We start from the raw sequence: 27,057 nt of genomic DNA on the forward strand, positions 1-27,057 counted from the left end.
CTTTCCTAGATATTTTTCCTCAGGTACAGGACATAAAAGCAAAAATGAAGGATTGGAACCACACCAAAATAAAATGCTTTTGCTCAGGAAGCCATCAACAAAACAAAAAGGCAACCTATCCAATTAGAGAAAATGTTTGTAAATGATACATCTGATAAAGGGTTAATATCTAAAATAGAGAAAAAAAACTTACACAAGCCAATGCTGAAAAACAAACAATTCAGTTGCAAAATGGGCAGAGGACCTGCACAAACATTTTTCCAAAGAAGAGATACAGATAGCCAATAGACACAAGAGAAGATGTGTCTTCTCTTCTTAGGCAACATTGCCAGTCATCAGGGAAATGCAGATCAAATTGAATTAAATTGGAAGTTATATATACTCTATTTTCCCATTTTCTCATTAATTGCCTTTGCCTTTAGCAAGCTCCTTTGCTTGGGGAGCCATGGGGTGGTTGGGGAAGGTTTTGTTTGCTGAACAGTCTCTGAGTTGTGTAAGTCAATGGTCCACCCTCCCCTCCCATTGACAAGTGATTTAAGTCGGTTCAACACAACAAATACTGCCAGGCGCTTGGAGCTGTGAGGTGCTGTGTGGGCGTGGTCCTTAAGTGGGTCTTAGCTCTTATCTTTAGGAGTCCTTCTGCCCACATAATGGCTCTGTCATTTATCTGCAGCTCTTTTCCAGGAAGTGCTCTGAAGGCAAAATGTCCAACAATGGCTGTCTGTCCTCTCTGGTCTGGGAGGAAAGAGATGTTTTTAATGCCAAACATTGTCAGCATCTCCCCATCTTTGGTGAAGAAAACCTCTTCGTGGGTTCTGGGGGTGAAGCCAATCTTTCCGGCTTAATGGAGCACCTGAGGCAGGGACAGAAAGTGCAAGGAAAGAAACTGGTTAGGCACAGAACAGGCCTCATCACTGGACTGTTCTCCCACAGCCGTGCTCACCAGCGCATGGAGGAAGGCACCTCATCTTTGCACATTACGGAAAAAGAGCTCTGCTTTCTTATCCTTGAAGTCTGCCTTCATCTGCAGTGAGTAGGGGAATGGAAGTCAAGTTAATGGACATCTGGAAGTCTCAGGTGTTGCCTAAGACACTTCACACACAGGCTGGTCTTATGAATGTGGGTTCCTCCACGTATTCATAACATCGCCTCCTTCATACATGTTACTTAGCATCCTTCCTTGTGCCAGATACGGTTGGTGATCAGGAAACAGAGACAGTCAGAAGGCAAGCACACATTTTGCACATTTCTGTATCCCATGTTGCTCCAAGGTGCATGAACGTGCTTGGTAGATACTCGTGTCACACACACACACACACACACACACACACACACACACTTGTTGAATTAGGCCACTAGAACCCAGTAAGACCATAGGAGGGAGTTTTAGCAACTATCTTGGCTAGGTGCAACGCTGGGGCTTGGATATTGAGAGATTCCAGGAACTCTACCGCTTACTGAGGCTGCAGGGAGCATGGCCCAGTGCCCAGCCTCTGGAGCCAGGTTGCCTGGTGTGCCCCTGGATGTTATTCCGCCTCTCCATTTTCTCGTCATGCCAAGGGGGCCTACCTCATAGAGTCGTCCTGAAGGTGAGAACGCATTAATACATATAAAGCGCTTGCCACATTACTTGGCACAGAAAACCCTTGAAAAGTGTTAAATATTATTACTCTTCTGGCCTTTAAAAACCTCACACTATACAGTCCCGATGGAATCACCTAAAACCCATCTTAAAGAAGCTGTGTCTTGTTTGAAAGCATTCTTTTAGCGTTAGGAGGATTTTCCTTCCGCTCTGACTTTTGTTTCTATCATTTTGCTTTCATATGGGTACTGGCGTGCTGCTGAGTATACGACAGCTGGCTTTCTGGGGGGAAAAGCCAGGGCTTTTTGGGGTTTGCTGCTTTCCACGGTGAGCGAGCGCTCGTGCGATTCCTGAAAGTTTTGCAAACAAGGGATTCTTATTGCTGTGGGAGCCAATCCTCTCTTCTAGCTGTAGACCCCTGACATCTTTAATAATAAGGGATCTGAGGGGCGCCTGGGTGGCGCAGTCGGTTAAGCGTCCGACTTCAGCCAGGTCACGATCTCGCGGTCTGTGAGTTCGAGCCCCGCGTCGGGCTCTGGGCTGATGGCTCAGAGCCTGGAGCCTGTTTCCGATTCTGTGTCTCCCTCTCTCTCTGCCCCTCCCCCGTTCATGCTCTGTCTCTCTCTGTCTCAAAAATAAATAAACGTTAAAAAAAAAAAAAAATTAAAAAAAAAAAAATAATAAGGGATCTGAGCCCAGAGACTCTGGCTCTAAATGCAGTGCTCCTTTTGTTAGACCTTGCTTCCTCTGTGCTAGCCTGCGCCTCAGGGTCAGCTGGGAAGGACAGGGGTTGGATTAGGGCGTCTGGGCTGCTCACCTGCCAAGGCCAGCCACTGCCAGCGTCAGCACAGGCGCCTCCTGGGAAAGGCCCCTCTCCTGGGGAGCAGGTGGTCGGGTTCTGACAGGCGGCCAGCAGGGCTCTGGCTGCCAGGTAGGCTTGGTGAGTGGCCATCAGGTCATGCGGTCTGAAGGCAGACAGGTGGACAGCTGTCAGGTTCTCACGCCCTGTGCAATCCGGAGCCTGATGAGCCCCTTCCTTGGCGCCGGCGGTGGCAGCCCCTGACCCGTATCACCTGCATCCCTGCAGCTCCCAGAGCTTCCCCACCAGGCCGTTGCCCGCGTGCACGCCTGGGCGCAGCGCCAGCAGGAAGTCCTCAAAGCCAGGCACGAATCCCGAGTGGATGGCCAGGCTCAAGCTGCCGCTCAGCCAGGTGTGCGCTCGGGGGTGCAGCACCGACGGGTTGGAGGAGAGAGAGATGGACAAGACCCACGTCCTCCCCGTCACATTCTTCTCCCAAAGGGCCCCCGCCAGCAGGCTGAAGTGGAAGTGGTAACAGGCACAGACGAAGCGGGGCTGGAGGCGACCGCGCTGGGGGTGCTGTGGATGCCGCGGTCCTGGCCGCGCATCCCCTGGGAGAAGGCCCCGCAGCCGCCCGTGCGCCTCGGCTCCTCCCGCAGCCGCAGGTCCCGCCGCTCGCAGTGGCCACTGTCATTGCCCACCAGGCCCACCCAGGTCCAGTTAAAGTGACTCGAGCGCTTGGCGGGGACCCAGGGCTGCTGGGCGCTGCTGGGCGCTGCTGGGCGCTGTGCAGAGGAAGGATGGGAACCCTGACCGGGCGGAGAAGGGGGGGGGATGCTGAGATCCACGGCTCATCTGGAGGATGAAGCGGGGCCGCAGTCCCGGATGGGAACACCTCACCACCCCCTGCTTGGGGTCCACCTGCCCCCAGGTGCTCTCACCTGCCGCCCTGGACCCGCCCTCACTGCTCCCCTCTCTGCCTTGGATTATTACAAACAGTTGTGGTTTTTTTTTGTTTGTTTGTTTGTTTGTTTTTAATTTATTTAACTTGCAAAATCTGTGCATGATTACCATTTACAACCTGATGAGTTTGGAGCTAAGTACACATGTCTGAAACCATCAGCACCACCTATACCATAAACCTATTCACCAGTCCAAAGTTCCTCCCGCCCTCTTCCTTATTATATTGGTCTGGTTTTGTGTGATAAGGACACTTAGCGCGCTCTTTATCCTCTTGGCTGGTTTTTAAGGATACAGTACAGTGTTGTGAACTCCAGGCACTCCGTGCTACAGGACATCTCTAGAACTTAGCTTGTAAAACTGACACTTTGTGTCCTTTGACTACTGTCTCCCCGTTTTCTCTCTTCCCAGGCCTGAACCACTACTCTGTTATCTGCTTCTGGAAATTTGACTACACATATAACGGGGGTGGGGGGGAGGTGAACTCACCACCCAGAGATGAAGACCTGAGTTGAGATCAAGAGTCGGAGGCTTAACTTACTGAGCTACCCAGGTGTCCCTTGACTGGTTTCATTCATCACATAAGTAGTAGGAAGTCCCATTAATCCTTCTGTGTCTGTCTTTTGTTTTTATTTATTTTTATTTTTTAAAAAAATTAAAAATTTTTAAGTTTATTTATTTTGAGGGTGGGGTGCAGAGAGAGAGGGAGAGAGAGAATCCCAAGCAGGCTCTGCATTGCCAGTGAGAAGCCCAATGCAGGGCTTGAACCCACAAACTGTGAGACCATGACCTGAGCCGGAACCAAGAGTCGAACGCTTAACCGACTGAACCACCCAGGAGCCCCTGCCTTTTATTTTTAGGTATTATCTCAGCATGTCTCATCATGCTGCATCTAGGTCTCTCCAAAGCCTATATGCTCAGGCCTGGGAAGCCAGTTCACCATAAGAAAGACAGCACTGGAAGGGGAGGGCCGCCTGGGTGGCTCAATTGGTTGAGCGCCTGACTTCGGCTCAGGTCATGATCTTGCGGTTCCTGAGTCGGAGCCCCACATGGGGCTCTCTGCTTCTCGGCTGTCAGCCTGTCAGTGTGGAGCCCATTTAGGATCCTGTGTCCCCCCTCTCTGTCCCTCCCCTGCTTGCGCTGTCCCCAAAATAAGTAAATATTAAAAAAAAGGGCAGCAATGGACTAAAGAACATATTGTAGGAAGCCAGTGGGAGAAGCAGAGGAATAAGGTGTTTTCATGCACTGTATAATTCTTGACATTGCTTGAGAAATAAAGGTTCAAGTGAGTTAAAAAGTTGAACAATCACGAGAAAAATAGAAAGAAGCTACACAACTTCCAAAGCACTAGAAAAAGAAAAGTTCAAAAAAATTAGGAAATTTCAAGAAAGGACAAGACAAAAAAGCATAATGAATAGAAAACTGTCATAACAGAAGTGAATGAGAGCATAGAAATGCCTTCTAGCTAACTAAAAAGATTTTCTGTCATTTCTAGTATTATGTCTTTAACCTTTTTTATGGAAAGTTATGACAAAGCCAAGGAAACAGAAAATCACATAAGAGGGCAGAATAACATCACACACACCGGCCATCAGAGCAAATGTAAAAGGTTCAGTGACTCCAGTTTAGAAGAGTGTAGTGTGTTTTTCATTTGGCATCTAGACAAACTCTATAGCCTCCTACATCCTTGCTACAAAAGCAATTTATTTTTATGCCTTTGTAAGAATTTTCACATAAATAAAAAAACTAGAAAAAGCAATCCTCAAGCAGCTAAGTGTCCTGATTGCTGACTGAGAGGCCAAGGTCACCCTCACCGAACGTTTCCATCTGGAACCTAGAGGCTACATTGTTCTGCCCCGACTCCTCCTGCAGCCGACCCGACCCTCCGAGAGCCAGTTGGTGCTCTCGTGTTACAGCTCTCTGGGCTCATGCTTGTCTTCTTGTCCGCAGGGTGAGTGCGTCCAAGGTCAGAGCCATGGCCTCATATGTGCCTCATGGTAAGTGCAGTTATGGCACAGAGCTGTATGCCATGAGTAGTGTGCTCAGTAAAAATTTGGAAATAAGGACCAGTCCTACAATAGGCAGCGTTTGTGCTTAGGTGAGGTTCTCTCCTCCTTGCTTCTGTATCTGTTTTTACTCCTGGAGTCTGGTTGCCTGGCTTTGAACCCCGAACTACTACTTACTAGCTGTGAGAATTGGGGCAAGTGACATTTCCTCCTTGAGTCTCAATTTCATAATCTGTAAAATGGAAATAACAATACCTACCTTCCAAAGTTGTGAGGATTAAATGAGATAATGAAAATAATGATAATAATACTAATAATAGGAAATACTGATATATAACTTACTATAAGTCAGGCATTTTCCTGAGTGTTTTACCTGTATTGACTCATTTAATTCTCCTAAATATTTGATACATGTAAAGTATCTAAAAAGCAGTTTCCACTAAGGAATTATTCAAGAAAGGATAGATACAGTTATTATTAAGTCATATATGATTATTAGGTCATCATTAGCCAATGATGCATGCAGAAGAAAGCATGTGACAAACTCATTTATACTAGGGTGTGAATGGTTGACAATAGCCATCCATCACTGAAGAACAGCTCCTGAGGGTTAAGTGTCTGCATCTCACTGGATGATTTTTCAGTTGGGGCATTTGAGGTCTCAGGGAAATCCAGGAGAGAAGATATTTAATATTTCTTGGGGTGTCTTTTGAAGCTCACAAGTAATAGTCATGTAACTTATTTCCAGGCCTGGTGAGGAAAAATAAGGATTTTGCAACTGGAAAACGATTTGATAAACATTGCTTCCTTGCCTAACAGATTTGATACACACAAAAGATCAAATAAAAGTCAGGTCCAGGCAGATGCTTCGTAGAAACATCATGAAATCCTGCAGTATGGTCGGTCACATGTCCAACTTTCCAGCTTTCTGAGAAGGGCAGGGAGGAGGAATGAGGTCATCGTGGCCTGGGCTGTAAATCTTGAGTGCGATCATCAGCCCTCGGATCATGGGCTGTTAGAGCACCTGTGTCCCAGGTTATTTAACTAACCAACCAAAAATTACAGGGGTTTGGCCCAAGGTTGGCAAAGTTTTATTCTGTCACAAAAGTTTGTTGGAGAAAGTAAAACCTACAATAGCCAACACGTGGAAACAACCTAGATGTCCGTCGATGGATGAATGACTAAAGGAGCTGTGGTGTGTATATATAATGGAATATTATTCGGCCATAAAAAAGGAGGAGATCCTGCCATTGAGACCACATGCATGGGCCTTGAGGACATTATGCAAAGTGAAATAAGCCAGACACAAAGACACGTACTGTATGATCTCACTTCTCTGTGGAATCGAAAACAAATAAAAGACAAACCCTGACGAACTCACGGAAAAGAGATCAGATTTGAGGTTGGAGGGGAGGGGGAATTGTAGGGGGGGTGTCAAAAGGTAGAAGCTTCCAGTTCCAAGGCAGGCAAGTACTGGGGATGCATATACAGCGTGATGACCGTGGCTGACACCGCTCTAAGGCACGTGGGAAACTTGTCAAGACACTGAATCCTGAGAATTCTAAGTACGAGGAAAAAAGTGTTTTTTGCTTCTTTTGCTTTCTCTTTTCATCGTACTTATAGGAGTCGCTGGGTGCTAACTGAACTTCTTGTCGTCGTTTCGCAGTGTGTGTAAGTCACACTATCATCCTGTACACCTTGAACTTACACGGTGATGTATGCCAATTATATGTCCGTAAGACTGAAAAAAGGGAAAAGGCAACCACTGATTGAAGAGGGCTGGCAACCTCACGCTGACACGTAGTGACCGTACCTTTTCTTTGTCGTGTTGTTGCGAACCAGAGAAAGCATCGCGACGGATCAGCACCCGTTTGCGGACAAGCCCTAGGGACCCACCCACCCAGTCCACTGCCAGAAACTCCATTTTGTGGAAGAGGAATCCAGGCCCAGGCTCACAGCCTGCGATGTCTCTACCCAGTTGCAGCTTTGTTCTGGGGCACCCAGCCAGAGCTTGCTATTGGTTTCCTCTCTAGATGCATCCGCACCTGAGGGGCTCTGCGGGACAGCAGCTCAGCCGTGGGCTCCGACTCTGGGCAGGTCACATCGCCTACCACCCCCAGGAGCAGCGGCTGGGGGCCACGGCGCAAGTTGGGCGTGGGGCGGGGCTGGTTGGAAAGCAGGGCCAGGGTGCTCCCCAGTGCCAGAGACCCCGAGATATGGGAATCATGGATCTGCAGTCCCATGGTGATGTTGGGCAGGAAGCCTGGGTCCCCTTTCGCCTCGGACACAGCAAAGAGGAGGCCCAGGACATTCAGGAAAAAGCGGATACTGAACCTTTGAGAGAGTAAAGTGTGGGGCGGGGGGTAGTTAGCATTGGTCAGGGGTGTTGTGCTGAGCCACACAAAACAGCCACGGAGACTGTCTGTTCGGAAGGAGCGAGGGCAAGATGGGAAGTGGGATTGAATTTCCACGCTTGCTGGAAGGAGGAAGCCTTGGGGGGATTGGGGATCTTAGGCAAGACAGACATACACAAGTAGACAGACAGGCAGAAATGCAGACAGGCACTCAGGTGTGGGAAAGACAGGGAGACAGAGGTGCAGGGGCTGGCGGCCGTGTACACGGGCACACAGATGGACAAACACCTGCAGAAACAAACGGCCACAGACACAGCAGAGAGCCCTGAGTGAGCGCGTGAACAGCTACCCCGCCTCTGACAGAGACCTAGGCAGGGAGAAGACAGACAGATGTGGGGTGGGGTGACATTGTTCTGGCTGCATACTTCCTGGGCATCTTTCTGGGGCGACCCCGCAGATTGCAGACTGAAATGTGGCGAGAAACCAGGGTGGCCTTGGGAACAGTTCAGACGTCTGTGGAAGCCAGGCTGGCGGAGCCCCCCGCGGACAGGCATGGGCCTGGGGCTGCCTTCCCTCTGGCCCCACGAACGGCCCCTCCGTGCCTCTTCCCAGGGCTCTGGTGCCGTGACTCTGAAGCCATTCCCAGGCCGCCTGCTGTGGAGCTCTTCTCTCCCTCAGACCCAAGGAATACTAGCGTGGTGCAGAGACAGAAGGGGACTTGCCTTGGGTGGTTCGGTGACTCAGGGAGGGCTGGGAGTAGAACCCAGTCTGACACCCAGGTGCTTAGAGCCAAGGGCTGTCCCTGCCAGGGGCCTGGGAGGGTGGATGACAGATCTAGGGCTCCCCAGCTGCCTCCAGTGATCAGAAGGCACCCCTTTCCCCCTCTCTCCCTCCCCAGGTGGCCATCCTGTCTAGGGATAAGGCCTGGACCCACCGTTGGCACAGCGGCTGCTCCGGAGGCTTCTGGAACCTTACGCGTGGCTGATCCAGCACTGCGTGTAAGAGTGTCACGGCCCCGATGAGCATGTCTCCTTTGGTGGAGAAGACGTCTGAGGTCCCTGGACATTGGCAGGTAGCCAGGGGCCCGGACAGTGTGGCCCCCGGGCCCTGCCAAGAGCAGGGCCACCAGGACGACTGCACAGGCCATGTTGGCTGTCCTTTCCTGTGGGCGTGTGGCTGGGGGGCCCCTGGTGTCAGAACCCCTGGGCCTGGCTTCCTCGGGGAGACTCTAGGCACATCAGCTGAGTCTTCAGGGGACCCTGGAAGGAAGGTGAGTGAGTGTGGCTGAGCTCCTGGCCTTTGTCCTACATGCCTGTTCTTCCAGAGTTGGGCAGCGTTCTGTGACCCCTTGCCTCACTTGTCCTCACAGCTACTAACCCTCCTTACTTGCTGGCTGAGGTCCTGCAGAGACAGCCCTGCCGTCTGGGGGGCAGGCAGCGTGCCCTGCCCACCTGCACCTTCTCCCTTCTGGGGACCCTTTTAAGGGGGCTTGTTTCATGAAGTCGTCGACCTCCCTGCCCCGGGGCCCCTGGGCCTGCCCACACCCCGTAATTTTCAAGCCAGAATCACTGCCGTGATGCACAGGGGAGGCCGAGGCCTCCAGGGAGCCAGGCTGCAAAACACACCATTGAAGCAGCCTGTCATCCGCGGCCACAGGCCTGAGGGTCCCTGGGCTGGGTACAGTCGACGTCATGCTCACGGAGGGACACAGCCAGGGAGGGCCGGCCTTAGGGTTCAGCTTCCCTCGGTTTGTGGCCTGAATACTACCCCAGCTCTGCTGTCAACGCTCTGAGAGGTCTCGGGCAATTCACTTCCTGTCTCTGGGACCTCAGTTTTCTCCTCCGTGACAGGGAAACATTGGCGTCAGCAGGTGGTCCTCAGGCTGTTTCAACAGCAAAGTCTGTAACACACCAGGAAGAAGCTCAGTGGATGACGTCGGGGGCAGGGATGGGTGGAGATGCCCTCTGGGCTGCAAGGTCAGTGGCCTCCAGTTTTGCCTGCTGGGCCCCTGCACCTCCCCCTGCTTTCTTGGCGCCCGGAGGCCACCTGCAAGGACCACAGTTTGAGGCCTTGGGGAAGAATTGTCTCTGAGGCTCCTTACCGGTCTGAGTCTACTTTCCAAGTGGGCATCGTGGGGCGAGCATGGGGACAGTCACAACGCTCGGCCTGGGAGGCACTGGGGCTGAGGAGAGGCGGGGGGAGTCCAGCCTCAGGCTCAAAGCGGGGCTTTGGGACCATGCCCTCTGCACCGGGGACTAGCAACACCGAATGACAGGAACCATTCATAAACCGACAAGTGGCTCCGCGAGCCCAGCTGGCAGGCATTCGATGTCCGCGGGCCTCGCTTTCCTCCCCTTAAGGTGGGAGCCATGGTGTGCCTTCCTGGCTCACTCGGCCGCCGAGAAGCTCAAGTGTGATCCTTAGGCGTCTGAAAGAGGCCTGGAAATTGTCAATGCTTTGAGAAGGAAGGCACGGCTCTGCCAGGATGGGAAAGAGCGACGGCAGCGTGGACGACGTGTCCCTGGCAGGTCTCAGGGGTGCTGGTGGGGGTCCGGCTGGGGCGAGCCGGTTGGCCTGAAGGGGGCGCCAGGGAGTAGGAAGCCTTCTGGGCTTGAGATCAGGGTCCAAGAATATAAACCAGGCAGGCCCCCTGCTTCTTAAAGTTTTATTGAAACACACCTGCCATCTTTCGTGTCAGTATTGCCTAGGGCTGCTTCCTCACTAGGACGCAGCTTTTGAGCAGCTGCCACAGAGACCGGTCAGCCCACGATGTCTAGAATATTTACTATCTGGTCTTTAAGGAAAAGTTTGTTGGATGCTGCTTTCAAGCTAGCTTTTACTTTATTTTATTTTATCAAAAAAATTTTTTAAATCTTTATTTATTCTAGAGAGAGAGAGAGAGAGAGAGAGCACGCGTGCACGTGCATGAGTGGGGGAGGGCCAGAGCGAGAGAAGGGACACAGAATCTGAAGCAGGCTCCAGGCTCTGAGCTGTCAACACGGAGACCAACAAGGGGCTCGAACTCACAAGCCATGGGATCATGACCTGAGCTGAGGTCGATGCTTAACCGACTGAGCCACCCAGGCGCCCCTACTTTATTTTATTTTTTAAAAAATGTTTTTAATTTTTAGAGAAAGAGAGAGTACACGAACAGGGACGGGCGGGGGGGGGGGGGGGGAGGGGACAGAGGATCTGAAGCAGGCTCTGCGCTGACAGCAAAGCCCCTAATGTGGGGCTTGAACTCATGAACCGTGAGATCTTGACCTGAGCTGAAGTCGGATGCTTAACCAACTGAGCCACCCAGGAGCCCCACACTAGCTTTTCCTTTATGAGAAATATAAGAAATGAGTGACATTTGTGAGTTTCCTACTGGTGAGTAACAAATTACGCAAAACTAGCATCTTAAAATGACACACATTTAGCATCTCGTAATTTCCAAGAGGCAGGAGGCAGACAGTGTGTTATCTGCCTCCTCTGGGCGGGGGCGTCTCCCGTGACTGGAATCAAGGCACCGGGTGGGGCCTCCATTTCATGAGGGTGGCATCTTGAGGGCAAAGTCCTCTTCCGGGCCCCATCTGGCTGTGGGTGGGATTCATTGTGTGCAAGTTTTGGCCGCGGGCCCATTTTTCCTTGTTAGCTGTTGGCCAGGGCTGGTCTTGAGCCAACTCTCAGGCCTCCACTGTGTGGCCTTGCCTCTCAAAACATGCCAGCTTCCTTCATCAAGGTCAGCAGGAGAACATCTCTGTTGCTTTACATGGGGCCCAACTAGGGGCCTGAACTCGTGACCCTGAGATCAAGACCTGAGCTGAGATCAAGAGTCAGACTCGTACTTGACCGAGCCACCCAGGCGCCCGAAAAATACAGCTTCTATTTGATGGCAAAACCATTGTAACTTGTTTGGATGTGTAATAGATTATATGTATTATGACTGATTCCAAACATATTTCTTGTTCCAGAAGTTCCATAATTCAGTAAGAGTATTGCTTTTATTGTGATGCTGTGCTACACTAAAATTTGTATTTTCATTATATCCCCAAACAGAACTGTTTCTGCCAGTTTGATATTTTCTGCTGAATTTACAACAGTGTTCACAACAATGTTAGATATTTCATCTCTGACGGAATGAACTTTCAACAGCTTTATTCTGATAGGTTGGATGGGAAAATTTATTAGAAATAACAGATGATCTCCCGTCTGACGCATTTAATGCCACCGATATGAAACTGTCATCATTTTACTGTGGGTAAAATTGTTCTTTTCTTTTGACGCCAATACGTTACCAAGTGTTGCTTTGATTTTTTGGGTGTACGTGTGTGCACGCACACAAAAAATGGGAATGAGATAAATGAGCGAAGTGACCTTTGATGGGAACGGAAAGTCTTGCTTCCGAGAGTGCAGTGTAAACACACCCATGATTTTCAGTCATTTCCGTCTGGCACAGTCTCTGAAAACACGTGTTGATGTGTCTTCAGCAGATTTGCGTCTTCCACTTTTCAAGTCCTTGGAGGCATCACCATGACTCCCACAGTGGGGGATAAATGCTGACAAACATCTCGTGCAAAATACATGCTCATCATCAACTTTCTTGAGCAACACATGCTTCTGTTTTTGTTTTTTTTTGTTTTTTTTTTTTTTTTTCCCTTTATTGCTATGGCAAGTGCTTATTGCAAAATATAAAAGTGATACCAAACAATAAAATATATTGCTGTGGTCTTCTACCCTGCAAACACGGACCAAACCACAGAAATGAAAGCTTTCAGATTTGTATATGCTCCACTGCATGGTCTCTTAGTCCCCGTTTTTGCACGCTGTGCATTTATGCTTAAGTGCCTACCCATGGAAAACCTGTTGGCTTCACGTGCTCTGGCGTGGGCCACGTACAGCTGGCTGGCACACCAGTGGGTGCCAGGGGGGGTGCAGTTTTCAAGGTCTCCCTCACCACCACCCTAAACCAGAGAAATGACCCAACCTAGATCCTTGTGCCTGAGTGATTTTTTTTTTTTTTTCTAAAGCACTGGGCACCTTGTGTGATGTCGGTGGACAAGAGATTTCAGTCTAGAGAGAATCAGGGAAAGACAGATGAGAAATGGCTGATTTTTCTTTCAGATTTAAACATGCGTCAAAGCGACAACTCCGTTCACTGTATGCGTGTTCCACACACTACTAGGTCCTAGCATGGCAGACGCAAGAAGTATAGGTTGGAAGTCTACTGAGCTATTATCCAAAAATGTGTGAATTCTGAGACAAATGCTACATTGACTAGGATGCCAGGACAGCAGATGCAATAAAGGCTCCCCTGGGAGAAATTTGAAGTTGTGAAAGTGCTTTTCCTTCCTTCCTTCCTTCCTCCCTTCCTTCCTTCCTTCCTTCCTTCCTTCCTTCCTTCCTTCCTTCCTTCTTCCCTCCCTCCCTCCCCCCTCCCTCCCTCCTTCCTTCCTTTCTTCCTTCCTTCCTTCCTGCCTTCCTGCCTTCCTGCCTTCCTTCCTTCCTTTCTTCCTTCCTTCCTTCTTCCCTCCCTCCCTCCCTCCCTCTTTCCTTTCTTCCTGCCTTCCTTCCTTCCTTCCTTCCTTTCTTCCTTCATTCTGTCCTTCTTCCCTCCCTCCCTCCCTCCCTCCTTCTTTCCTTCCTTCCTTCCTCCCTTCCTTCCTTCCTTCCTTCCTTCCTTCCTTCTTCCCTCCCTCCCTCCCTCCCCCCTCCCTCCCTCCTTCCTTCCTTCCTTTCTTCCTTCCTTCCTTCCTTCCTTCCTTCCTTCCTTCCTTCCTGCCTTCCTGCCTTCCTTCCTTCCTTTCTTCCTTCCTTCCTTCTTCCCTCCCTCCCTCCCTCCCTCCTTCCTTTCTTCCTGCCTTCCTTCCTTCCTTCCTTTCTTCCTTCATTCTGTCCTTCTTCCCTCCCTCCCTCCCTCCCTCCCTCCCTCCCTCCTTCTTTCCTTCCTTCCTTCCTTCCTTCCTTCCTTCCCTTTCTGGGGCTCTCTCTCCTGTTTTGTAAAGTTTATTTATTTTGAGAGAGCACATGCGCTCACATGAGCAGGGGAGAGGCAGAGAGAGGGAAAGAGAGAGGGAATCCCAAGCAGGCTCCATGCTGGCAGGCCAGAGCCTGATGTGGGACTTGAACTCACAAGCCATGAGATCATGACCTGAGCCAAAACCAAGAGTCGGACGCGTAGCCGACTGAGCCTGTAGGTGCCCCTTAATTTATTATAATCTAGTTTAAGTTAATTTTATACTGTTTCGCTTTCAATGTAAAAAGCTTATAATAGTGTAATTCCGTTTATTCCCTTCCTTTGATCTTTGTGTTATTGCTTTCATCTATTTTGTTTTCGTCTGTGTTATGAACTGTAACATACGTTGTTATTTTAAGCAGTCAATAGTTTCCTGAAATTTTTGAAAAAGCGGTCCTTTATGTTCACATATATTCACCCTTTGTGGTGTTCTTTTTTTCCTTCCTATGGACTCACCCATTCATTTGGCACTGTTTCTTTCACATTTTTATCTCAATATTCCGATTTGTTGTTTCTTTATGTTCATATTTATATTTTACATCATGTGTATGCAGCTCGGGCCTGCTGCTAACGCTTCTTATCAGCTTTATTAATTTATCTGAAAATGTCTATTTCATTGAATAGTTGTTTGCTGTTGAATGCTATTTTCACTAGGTATAGAATTCTGGGTTATTATTTATTTTATTGTATTTTTTTAGCCTTTGAAAGGTGTCATCCATTCAAACATTTCTCTTGTCACTTTTCTCTGTGCCTTTTTGTGTTACTCCAATTACATGTATGCTGGACCATTTGCTATTTTCCAAGATGTCTCATTCGGCTTTTGTGTTTTAAATATTCTTTCCTCTCTCTGCTTCAGTTTGGACCACTTCTGTTGACTTGTATTGGTGTTTATTGATTCTTTATTTTGCTGTATCCAATCTGCTCCATTTCGGATACTGTGTTATTTAGTTCTAGAACTTGTATTCTGTTAGATTTCTTTTTTGTTCCTCTGCCTTAATTCCCCATATGTTCATGCTTAAATCTGTTTCTTCTAAATTCTTTAGCATATTTACGGCAGTTATTATAAAGGCCTTTAATTCCAACATCTGGATCATTATGCATCTGTGTGAATTTTTCTTTCAGCTTCGAGCCACAGTCACTGCCTCTTTCATATCTAGTACCTTTTTTTATTGTGTGTTGGGCTTTGCAGATGGCCTGTTGTAGATATTCTGTAAGGCAAATGACAAAAAGAACCATAATTATGTGCTGCTCTTTTCTGCTGGTTCCAAAAAGGTCTTGCTATGAGGGCCCTTACTAATGAACTTAGCTCAATTTACAGCTAAGTTCTTGATTCTTTCATTTAGAAACTTAACGTATTTGCTGTTATAACTTTATAGAGCCTTTTAAATGATTTCATGTGTAAGAATTCTCTTGGTTTCAACTTGCAGTTGACCTATCTTGGCATATTTGTATCTAACCTTAAGAAAACTCTGCTAATAGATCTGGAGAGAATGAGGGTTGGTAGCACTGGGGCAGGAAGAGAATCAGCTTTGCCTTGCAGGGTAGCAGGTAGCAGTAAGGCTGTGACTAGGTCTTCATGCAAGGCAGGAAGCTCCCTTAAACAGAGAAGGAGATGATGCCTGAGCCAGCAAGGGAGGCTCAGTGGGGGTGAGGCTGGAGGGACTCAGAGTCACCCAGAGTTTCCCTTGCACTGCCATTCCAGTGGGCTGCTAGGTTTTTCCAGTATCTCTCTTTCTCATTCTTTTTCAATAAGCGCCACAGCTTTAAGCCTAGGTGGATACAAAACTCGGTTCTGGACAAGGGGCAGTAATTTAACTGGCAGAATAATTTGGCCTCCCACAGCTTAAATATTAGGCTACTTTTCCCATTAGCAGCCCTAATGCTGAAAGTGTAAAATATTTTTTAAAAAATAATAATTTATAGTCCTTAATTTTTATTCTGTGTTTTGATCAAGACTTTAGGAAATGTCATGCCATTCAATTTCCTTAAAGTATCCAGTGCCTTTAGAAGCAACCACCCACCACAGAGTCTTGAATTACTCCTGCCTTACCTATCACACATTATGTGACAGAGACCTCATAGTTCTCAAAGCTTTGCCTTTACTAGACATTACATTACAGGATCAAAATCTGCTATTGTTTCACTGTTCTGAGCTATGGGAGAAGGGAATATTAGTCTGCACCCTGTATCATAATACTGGATAGATTCTCTCTGTTTCAGTCTGACTCAGGCAAGATAGCCAATTCTGTGATGATTAGTTTTATGTGTCGTCTTGACTGGGCCATGGGGTACCCAGATGATTTAGTTAAATGCTATTCTGGGTGTGTCTGTGAGAGTGTTTTTGGATGAGATAACATTTGAATTGGCAGATGAATAAGGCAGATTTTCCTCCTCAATATGGGTAGGTCTCATCCAATTTGTTGAAGACCTGAATAGAACAAAAGGCTCAACAAGGAAGAATTCCCTTTCCCTGCCTGACCATCATTGAGTTGAGGCGTAGGTTTCTTCCTGTCTTTGAACTTGGACTCAGACTGGAATTTATACCATCAGCTTTCCTGGGTCTCCAGCTTGCTGACTGCAGATGGTGAGACTTTTCAGCCTCCATAATTACCTGACCCAATTCCATATATATATATATACACACATATATCTATATCTATATCTATATCTATCTATATCTATATCTATATCTATCTATGGTATAGTTTTTTGGCCATAGACTCAATGTAGCTAGGAATATGACTTGATTCCTCCAATTTTTCCAATGGTTTCTTGCCTCTAACAATCTTGCTGCTGATTTCTGTATCAATAAGATTTCTTAGTGGTAAGCAACAGACATAGACTGATTTAATTAGAAAAGGAATTTATTTAAATGGTAATAGGTAGCTCAGAGAATTAGCAGGAAGGCTGGAGAAGTAAAGTCATTTCAAACCAAGAAGAGATGCCTACACACTGTAATACCACAAAGGTGTTGCCCCAACCACAGCACCAGCACAGGATGTTGGATACTTACTCTGGCACACTGGTCTCTGAGGCCCGCCTAAACCAGATGGGGTTCTTTTTGGGTTAGAACTGTTAGAATTTGCTGATGGGTTGGATGTGAGAGAATGAGAGGAATAAGAAAATGAGGATGATGATTATAATTATTTTGTCTGGACAACTGGGTTCTCCAGGTGGTACCAGAGAAGATTTGGGAGGATTAAGTGTTGAGGGTGGGGGATCAAGACTCCTATTTTGGGTACGTTGTGCTTGAAAAATGTATGGGTCAAGTGGGATTAGGGCTCTCTTTCCCTCTCTCATCTTTCCTCTTTCTCTGTCCTCTACCCCTCTAGTTCATGTGGCTGGAGTCATGGCCTTCTACAATACACAAGTTACATATCTTTTTGTTATATATATATATATTTATATATATATATAAATATATTTATTATTATATATTATTATAATATTATATATATTATATGTACATATAATATATATATATATTGGCTTCAGTTAGTAGTGTTAATATTTTATATTTTTATATATAAAAGGAGTATTTTAGACTCCTTCTCATTTCACCAATAATATTCTCAAAGCACTCTGATGAATTGAGCTTGGGTGAAAAGCCCATGGGGATCCTAATGGCACTTGGCCAGGTGGCAAGTGAAAGAGTGGGCCTGTTTCCCTAAATATGGGAGAGGTGGTTTGTAGAAAATGATCTGAACAATCAAGAAATAATCTGATTACTTATGATTTTGTGGAATGCTGATAATCGCAGCCACAGGGGAGGCAGAGTCAATATTGCTTCGCACATATTCCATTTGTACTTTTACCTTTAACGGCTCCCTTCTAGCGAGGCGGGACTGTGCGACTCCTAACCAGTGGGCTGTGGGAGAAAAGGTCCATTATGATTCTGTAGTAGTCTTTTATCCCCTGCATAGTTTGCATTTTTGACAGTATAGCTATAAAATGGAGGGGCCTCTTTAAGCCAGAATCTCTGAGTGACTACGTACAGCAGAACGCCCCAATTTGCATGGGGAAAGTATTATGAACAGTTTCAGATTTGATTGTTGCCACAGCAAACTCAGCCTCTTCTGACTAAACCAAACCTCCACATTGATTTTCATCCTCTTCTTTAAACATTCTTTCAATAATTCTTTCAAACAGGAAGTATTTATCTTTTTTTTTTTTTTTGATTAGAGGAAACTGATGTTCCAAGAGGGTAAGGCATTACCTGACAAGGTAATTCCATTTAAGACCGTTTGCTGTAGGTCTACCATTCCTGACTTTGCAGCCTCTGGGAGTGAGTTTTTTGAGAGCAGAGACTGTCATGAGTCAGGTGCTGTGTTTAGGAGGAGGAGAAACAAAAGAATTGGAGATCCAGAATATAGACATTTGCCACTTGAAAGGCAGAGAGTAGAGTCCTGGAGATACTGGGCACCATTCGGGAAGACATAAGTGGGGGAGTAGTCAAAGGAAGCACCCTTCCTTTTACTCTTGTAATCTGTACCAATGGGAAATTCCACTGGGTTCACGGTACTTTTCATTAATTTCCTCATAATGAGTTGGTCGGTTACCCATACCATAAAAGAAGAGAAAAATTCCTGACTCTCCTCCTGTTAGTATGATTCCCAGCTATAATCTTCCACAGAGAGTAAACGTCAGTATCAGGGAGCACAGAGATGGCGGGATGAAGAGGGGGCAACTGGGGAACTTCAGTGTGGTTGAGTTGAAGATGGCAGCTTGGATGTGGTAGTCAGTTCACTTATGACTGTGTTAGCTTTTTGCTCGGTGATATCAGAGAGTATCTCTAGAACCCTGATAATTTGAGAGTGGGCTAAAGACGGAGAAGGCAAAAAAAGAAAGGTAGAGAGAGTCATCAAAGTAAATTTCACCAACCTTGTGGTTTTCCCCAAACTAAATTAAAAAAAAAAAAAGGTGGTAGTTCTTGCCTACTTCCTGAGTGCTACTGAAAGCTGCCATTCTTGAGGGCAGGCACTCATGGTGTTGATACTTATCAGAGCATGAAGATCTGGGGAGAAAATGGGTCAGGATGAACGACTCTCGCCTGAAGCTGCGTTCTTTGGGAACTGGATTTTACCAATGAGTTTTCTAAATGTGCAGCTTTACATCTTTGTTCCTCAGACTGTAGATCAAGGGGTTCAGCATGAGGATGACCACGGTATAAAAGACAGACACGATCTTGTCCTCCTCTGGGGATGAGTCTGAGTGATTTCTCTGGTACACGAAGGCAAGTGTCCTGAAGAAGAGGACAACCGTGGTGAGGCGGGATGTGTAGGTGGAGAAGGTCTTGGCTCGTCCACCAACAGATTTCACCCTTAAAATGGCTCTGATTATGAGCCTATGGGAGACCGGGATGATCAGGACATTGGCCAGGAACATGAGCTTGGCAAAAAAAGAGGATGACAGTGGCACTTTGTGTCATGCTTGGCAGGCAAGCTTCAGCAGGGGTGGGAGGTCACAGAAGAAGAAGTCTGTCACAGACAGAGACGGTCACAGAAAGAGAAGGTGAGGGTGCATGTGGTACGCAGGATGGCCCCTGAGACCCCACAGACATAGGCTGCAGCCAACAATCCCCAGCAGGTGCCTGGAGTCATAGCGAGGTTATAGCACAATGGGTTGCTAATGGCAACAAAGTGGCCATAGGCCATCAAACACCCTGTGCCTGCACAGAGGGTGAAGAAAAAGAAGTGGGTAGCACATTGGTCATAGGAGATGACCGTCTTGCCTGTGGCCAGTGTGGCCAGGATCTGAGGGGTGATGACCGAGGCGTCGCAGGCATCCAGTAGGGCGAGGATGCTCAAGAAGAAGTACATGGGCGTGTGGAGTTGGACACCCTCTTGGGTCAGGATGATCATCCCCACATTCCCCAGAAGGGTGACGATATAGAAAATGAGAAACATCAGGAAGAGGGGCACCGCCAGTTCAGGGTGATCTGTGAAGGCCACAAGAATGAACTCTGTCACAGCAGTGAGATTTTAGGGGGCCATAGCCTCGATGTAAGTAGGTGGCCTGAAGAGGAGAATGGAATCAGAGATTCCAGAACTGAAGGACTTTGCTTTCTTCAGTGTCAGATGTTAGGTGAATATCCCAGACATTCTCTGCTCAGAGAGAGAAGACAATGTTTACCCCCTTAAGAATCCACATCTAGGGGCGCCTGGGTGGCGCAGTCGGTTAAGCGTCCGACTTCAGCCAGGTCACGATCTCACGGTCCGTGAGTTCGAGCCCCGTGTCGGGCTCTGGGCTGATGGCTCAGAACCTGGAGCCTGTTTCCGATTCTGTGTCTCCCTCTCTCTCTGCCCCTCCCCCGTTCATGCTCTGTCTCTCTCTGTCCCAAAAATAAATAAATGTTGAAAAAAAAAAAAATCCACATCTAGCAGTTACCAGGTAACCAGTTACCTAGTTACTATGAAAGACTTTTACCTATCTCTGCACCCCTCCTGAAATCGAACCTTGGGTCAGTATTTCTTGCTTGTTATCTTTAAGACTAGAGAACCTTAGACTATCAAGACTGGGAGGGACCATTGTAGAGTCTCTCTATTCTAGAACATTCCCAACAAATTGTCATGTATCCCTGGTATGCACCGGTCCTCAGATGGTCTTTCAGGTTGTGCCCTCCTGAGTTGTCAGATGCAGAGCCTTCTGCTAACCCTTTCTGTGGTGGGGACTTCTGGGGGCACCCTATCTTTGGAAAAGTCTCCCTGTTGGGAAAGCCACATGGTTTTTTCTATATCTTCTACATGTTGATATATTCTACACATTGATATTATGTGGAGCGAATTCCCTTTCTCCCAAGACAGACAGTGTTAATGACCACTTTCATCTGATCTCATCTCCAAGTCAAATATTTCCAGTTAATTCCTTGTGAGTGCTTTCATAATCTACCTCTGCTCTCCTGTGAACCAGGTCATCATCTGTCTTGGGTTTCTTTTTCAAGGGTCCGAGAAAGAAAGTGATTCTGTGGAGACCATTAGACTTATGGAGCCCTTGTTCTGTGTGGAACATTTCCTTTCCATATTAACTTAGTGAGTCCTCTCAATAATCCCGGAATAACCATTATGGGTTTCACTCTTGAAATGTGTTGGCCAAGGCTCAGAAAGTTAAAGTGGCTTGTCAAAGAACAAATTGCAAGTGGAAAAGCCAGGATTTAAACCATGGTGTCGTAACTCCAGGGGACTTCTCGTTTTAGTGCCCTACACTGGCCCTTCTTAACTGTCTACTTTAATTTGTAGCCTCTGTAGTCCAGAGTTATGGAGTTTCTTGTGTTTGATAGAACCAGTTTTCTACAGAAATCAAGCTGATTCTTCACTTCCTGTCAGCGGGATGAATTCTTTCGTCAGCCACTGATTGCTCTGGGCTCTACTCTCAGGGATGATGCCTCTTGGGGATAGGAATGGAGGCTATGCCATCAGGGATTCCAAGACTCACTGGGAGGCTGATTGGAGTCAGGGTTAAAGAAGACTTGTTTGTGAGCTCTGTGGTTCTCATTAGCTATAGAACTTCTGCAGAACATTTTGGGGTGGTCTGTCAATTTTGATCCCGGGAATTCCGTGGATTCATAAGGCAAAAACTTGGTCCCCGTGTTTCAGACACAAAGTACCAGGGACACCAAGTTTCTAATAACATCTTCAATAAGATGTGGCAATCGGTGCATATCAAATCTATTGCTTGGCAGTAGCCTGAGCATGAATTGCCCTAGTTCCTTCTATTGCTTCCACCCTTTTTGACCTGTGCTCTAACCTGGGTGCAGTGGACCCTGAAGATGGAAATCTTAGATTACTGAGCTGAAGGGAATTCTCGGGACCTTAAAAACTGGAGCCTAAGCATCTTTCCTCCAGAACACTGTTATTATTGGGATGTTTTCCTCCCTGTGCTCCAACTATCTGCTTCCTTCCGTCCCTTTCTCAAATGGGTTTCCCATCATTTTTATCTTCCCTGCTTCCTTTGACTCTGACTTGTACATCACCGTGGCTTATCATTCCTTACAGGTCTGTTACCATCAGCACCATGGAGAAACTGAAAAGTTATTTCAGGATTTCCTGGTTCAAATATTTTTAAAAAAGAGAGTTTTATTATGAATAGACATTTTTCCAAAGAAGACATCCAGATGGCTAACAGACACCTGAAAAGATGCTCAACATCACTCATCATCAGGGAAATACAAATCAAAGCCATAATGAGATACCATCTCGCGCCTGTCAGAATGGCTAAAATTAACAACTCAGGCCACAACAGATGTTGGCAAGGATGTGGAGAAAACGGAACCCTTTTGTACTGTTCATGGGAATGCAAACTGGTGCTGCCACTATGGAGAACAGTACGGAGGTTCCTCAAAAAGTTAAAAATAGAACTACCTTACCACCCAGCAATGGCACTACTAGGAATTTATCTAAAGCATACAAAATGCTGATTCAAAGGAGCATATGCGGGGCGCCTGGGTGGCGCAGTCGGTTAAGCATCCGACTTCAGCCAGGTCACGATCTCGCGGTCCGTGAGTTCGAGCCCCGCCTCGGGCTCTGGGCTGATGGCTCAGAGCCTGGAGCCTGTTTCCGATTCTGTGTCTCCCTCTCCCTCTGCCCCTCCCCCGTTCATGCTCTGTCTGTCTCTGTCCCAAAAATAAATAAACGTTGGAAAAAAAAGGAGCATATGCACCCTGATGTTTATAGCAGTGCTAACAACAATAGCCAAATTATGGTGTGGTAGGGTCCCTTCCCTAAGGAATGGAAAAAAACAAAACAAAACAAAACACAACCCCAAGGCAACCTGGCTATACGTGTACATGATGTTCCTCATGACCTTGTAACATGAGACCACTTAATCAGACTGCATGTTTGTGTGTTACTATATATGGGAGACAAAGAAGTAGAAAATGTATAAAAAACTATGCCACGTGGTGTTCGGGGCTCAGTTTTATGGGTATGAACCCAACTGAGCCATGTCGGCATGCATACAGCTGCTTCCTGGAAAGAAAAGCCTCGGTGTCATGACTCTCTGTGCGAGAATCCTGCTACATTGGAAAGAGCCTGAACGTCCTTTGACTGATGAGTGGATAAAGAAGATGATATATATGGAATACTACTCAGTGATGTAAAAGAATGAAATCTTGCCATTTGCAGCAACGTGGATAGAACTACAGGGTATTATGCTGAGCGAAATAAGTCAGCCAGAGAAAGACAAATATGTGATTTCACTCATACGTGGAGTTTAAGAAACACAACAGGTGAACACGGAGGAAGGGAAGGAAAACTAAGATAAAAACAGAGCCCTAAGAGACTCTTTTTTAAAAAAAAATTTTTCTTTAATGTTTTTATTTATTTTTGAGACAGAGAGACAGAGTATGAGCAGGGGAGGAGCAGAGAGAGAGAGGGAGACACAGAATCCACAGCAGGATCTAGGCGCTGAGCTGTCAGCACAGAGCCTGATGCAGGGCTCGAACCCACGGACTGTGAGATCAAGACCTGAGCTGAAGTCGGACGCTTAACTGACTGAGCCACCCAGGCGCCCCCTAAGAAACTATTAAATACAGAGAACAAAACTGAGGGTTGCTGGAGGAGAGGTGGGTGGGGGATGGGCTAAACGGGTGATGGGCGTTAAGGAGAGCACTTTCTGGGATGAGCACTGGGTGTCATAAGAGATGGGTCACTGGGTTCTACTCCTGCAGCCAAGACCACACTGTGTGATAACTAACTTGAATTTAAATTTAAAAAATAGAATAAAATGATATATCCATGAAATAACTAAAAAGAGAGTTTTATTTATCCAGTTGCCTTGTTTCCCCCCAGGGGGGACAGTCCATAAGTTACAAAGTTGAAAGTATGTAGCCAGCCCACACGTTAACTGCAGGATCCAAAGGGACAAAACAGCTTTCCCCGCTTTCAGCGGGGCTGTGAATGGAGCTGGTATTGCCTTTAAAAAAAAAGCCTCAGTTAACCAATTATTTTATTATTATTATTAATTATTTAATTATTAGTAATTATCTTTCCAAAAAATTAATTATTTAAAATGTTTTAAATTTAAATTCTATTTAGTTAACGGAGAGTACAGTATTGGTTTTGGGAGTAGCATTTAGTGATTCATCACTTTCATACAACACCCAGTGGAATGGAGCTGGTGTGGTGACATTTCTCTGAGACCTGCCCAGTTTTCAACATTCAGTTTGGACTGAGTTTAGTGTAGACATCCTGAATTGGCACCCAAATCTATTATTTTGTTTTATGACTCAGTGACACCTTCTTTCATGGCAGCATTTTCCATCCTTAGTTAGCCATAAAGTTTTTCTCTGTCCTTCTTTTCACAGACATGGAGATTTAGAGATAAGGAGCCTGTGTTTTAAGTATGACATGCTTAACTAGAACGTTCTCCGAGGACTCTTCCTTTGCTATGCCTGTCTCAGAATCATAAGATAACAAGGCTGTTAACATACTATTCTCAAAAAGGGCGCCTGGGTGGCCCAGTTGGTTAAGCACCCAACATCGGTTCAGGTCATGATCTCACGGTTTGTGAGTTCGAGCCCTGCGTCGAGCTCTGTGCTGACAGCTCAGAGCCCGAAGCCTCCGATTCTGTGTCTCCCTCACTCTCTGGCCCTCCCCCGCTTGCACTCTCTCTCTTGAAAATAAATAAGCATTAAAATTTTTTTTAAAAATATATTACTCCCAAAGTTTCAATAATTTGAACTAAATAACCAGTGAATTCAGATTTCTAAACAATCATATGCTTTATAGACTTATGGCAATATCCCACTGCTTAACAGGATTTGTGCTGTCATGGTTGGCCAATCACAACACTGTTTTTTCCAGAATGGTCATAACCTTTCTGTCCAGCCCTTGGAGATGCCCCACAACACTTAATACAACAGTTCACACAACCTGGGATATAGACACCATCGTGTCCTAATTGACCTTTTTCTTTTTTTTTAACCTCAAGGGACACGTTCATTTGGCCGCTCTCTCCTGGACAGTGGTAGCTCCCACCTGCATCTATTCAAGACATTGTCTCAATGGGAAAACCTCACAATGAGAACATTCCTTGAAATGTTGAGCTATTAGCTGTTGTCTCCTGGTTTCTGCATCCATGTTTGTCCAATGCCTGCCATTTGAATGTGGCATTATGTCAGGTGAGTATCTGGGTGATGGTTTTCTCTTTCTTTCCAGTGTTTGGGGGTCAATGTGCACACGACCCTCAGGACAGGCTCTGTGAGCCTGAGACACTGAAAATGGCGGCTCACATGCTCCCCTCCACACTTGTTGAAAGCACCAGAGACCTTGGACCTCACAGACACACAGAACCCGGAGTTGGAAAGGACCTTGCTGTTGTGGTTCTGTGATTTTCCAGCTCTGTTCCTCAGAGGCCCCAGCCTTCCCAGAGCTGCCAACTCAGCCCCAGCTTCAAACAAAGCAGCAATTCCTTGAACTCTTATAAACAACCAGGTGCTTCTTTTATTTTGTTTGGAAAGGGAGTTCCAATGTTAAAAAGAGATTTGAATGCACCGGGTCTACTGTGTTTTCCTCATCGGGCAGAGGGGAAAATCGAAGTCTCGAGAAGAAGTAACTTTTCCTCAGTGTGTCAGAAAGCATTCCCTCCCCAATTTATCCCGGCGGGGGCCTCAACACTGGTGTCCTGTTTGGAGCCTCAGGAAAGGCCACGGAGTCATTAAAGAACAAACCAGAACTGGCAGGCCCAGGACGAGGCCATAGGGATGGGAGGATGGCTGGGACTCCCAAAGGCCGGGTAGAGGGGCCTTGCTCGCTCAACTTCCTTCCCGTGGCACTCATTTCCACATCATCTTTTCAAAAGCTGCTTATTACGAGTGTCTTCCTTTCTGACCTCGGCAGCTGACACAGCCTCCCCAGTGGGGTCCAGACCCATCCTTGGTTCATGCTCTGAAGACTTGTTACTCAGCGGTGTGGGTGTCAGGGGAGTAATAATATCTGAATGCCAACTCTTGTTGCCTGAACTTGACATATTTGTTACCAATCAGTGCAACCATCAGCAAGGTATGTATCCCTAGGCCTGATTTAGAGAAGACAGAGTTGACACTTTGGGAAGGTGACTTGTCCAAAAGGTCACCCAGAGAAAATTTAAGTTATGTTCAAAAATGTGGAAAGCCCATTTCATGGTCGGGAATCTATGTGATCTCCCAACGTAGTTATAAGACGTACATTACCGCATAGGAAGACCAAAGACGTATGACCTTTGGTTGCTGTGAAAGACTTCCACGAAGCACTGTTGGCATTTTCTGTTTTCTTCGCAGATCCAAGGAGATTTGCTGTTGCGGCAATCCGAAGACGGTAGAAAACACTGTTATCTCATCGTCTTAGGCTGGCTCTGTGCATATGTTGAAACCCACCTTTGAAGGTTTCCAGCGGCTAGCAAAGCCAGGCTGTGTGCTCGGTTTATCTAGCGTCGCTGGGTGGAATTCAGAGCTTGCAACCTACAGGTCCTCCGGGCAGCTCGCTGTTTTGCTTTCATGCCCAAACAACCCAATGAAGATCCTCTTGTTCCTGAGTCACTGAGTTTTCTGATCCGACTGACTCCTCGAGTGGTTTTAACATCTATTTATAGATATCACCGAGGATGATGCTTGTGTACTGGTGTACGAAGATGATAACGATAAGTGGAAGACAGACTCTTTCTCTCCATGATTCACTGTGATGATTTCCCTTACAGTGGGGGCCATGTGAGCCGGGACTTGCCTGCAAGTTACAAAGTGAGGGGGGACGGCTTCACATTTCTGGGAGGAGGCAGTCTCTTGCAGTCAGAGCTGACTTGGGAGTATTACATTCCCTCTCTCTCCATCTAAGGAAGAAAACAACGGGTCTGGGGGTTAAAAGGCTCAGGAGGATAAGTGGCAGACCCTGAGTGACATCATTTCCCATGTTCCTCAGGGAATGAACATTGTCACCTTCATGTCGCTTCTTCTGGGGTTGGGGAAAAAAAAAAACTGAGAAAGAATTCGGACTCCGTTGACACATCACAGATGGAGAAACAGACCCAGAAGGGCTGTGTGTCTTTTCTGAGGCCACTAAACTTCTTGGCTGACAGCTGGATGTCGTGTGGTATGGTGAGAAGTGATGGGGGAGGGTGGCTTTGGTGGGGAGGAGGAGACCGAGACCACAGAACTAGGGTGCGTTCCATCAGGTTGGCGTCCCTGTTAGTCTGCTTTGTTGCTCACGGATGCTTCCTGCTGGACCCAGTTGAAGCCTCACCCCTTCTGGAAAGCCTGACTGCATCCCATATACAAGTTCCTCAGCCCTCAGCGGGCCACGCACTGCTTACTTTTCCATTGTATATCGTGGCAGGGTCGTGAGCACCAAATCCTCTTTAGTGTAAACACCTGCCTTCCAGAATATTCTGTG

At 46.9% G+C, this 27,057-nt stretch overlaps 1 long non-coding RNA gene and 1 pseudogene across 1 annotated transcript; one reads left to right on the plus strand and one right to left on the minus strand.

The window, feature by feature from the left end:
- Positions 1-17,877: 17,877 nt before the first annotated feature.
- LOC123602711 lies at positions 17,878-19,692 on the minus strand (annotated as a pseudogene).
- A 4,966-nt stretch (positions 19,693-24,658) lies between these two features.
- LOC123602712 lies at positions 24,659-26,206 on the plus strand. Its single transcript, XR_006714528.1, has 2 exons — positions 24,659-24,815; positions 25,953-26,206. It is a non-coding gene; the product is annotated as an uncharacterized LOC123602712 (long non-coding RNA).
- Positions 26,207-27,057: the final 851 nt, after the last annotated feature.

Source organism: Leopardus geoffroyi, chromosome D1 (genome assembly GCF_018350155.1).
Source record: "Leopardus geoffroyi isolate Oge1 chromosome D1, O.geoffroyi_Oge1_pat1.0, whole genome shotgun sequence".
NCBI classification, from domain to species: domain Eukaryota; kingdom Metazoa; phylum Chordata; class Mammalia; order Carnivora; family Felidae; genus Leopardus; species Leopardus geoffroyi.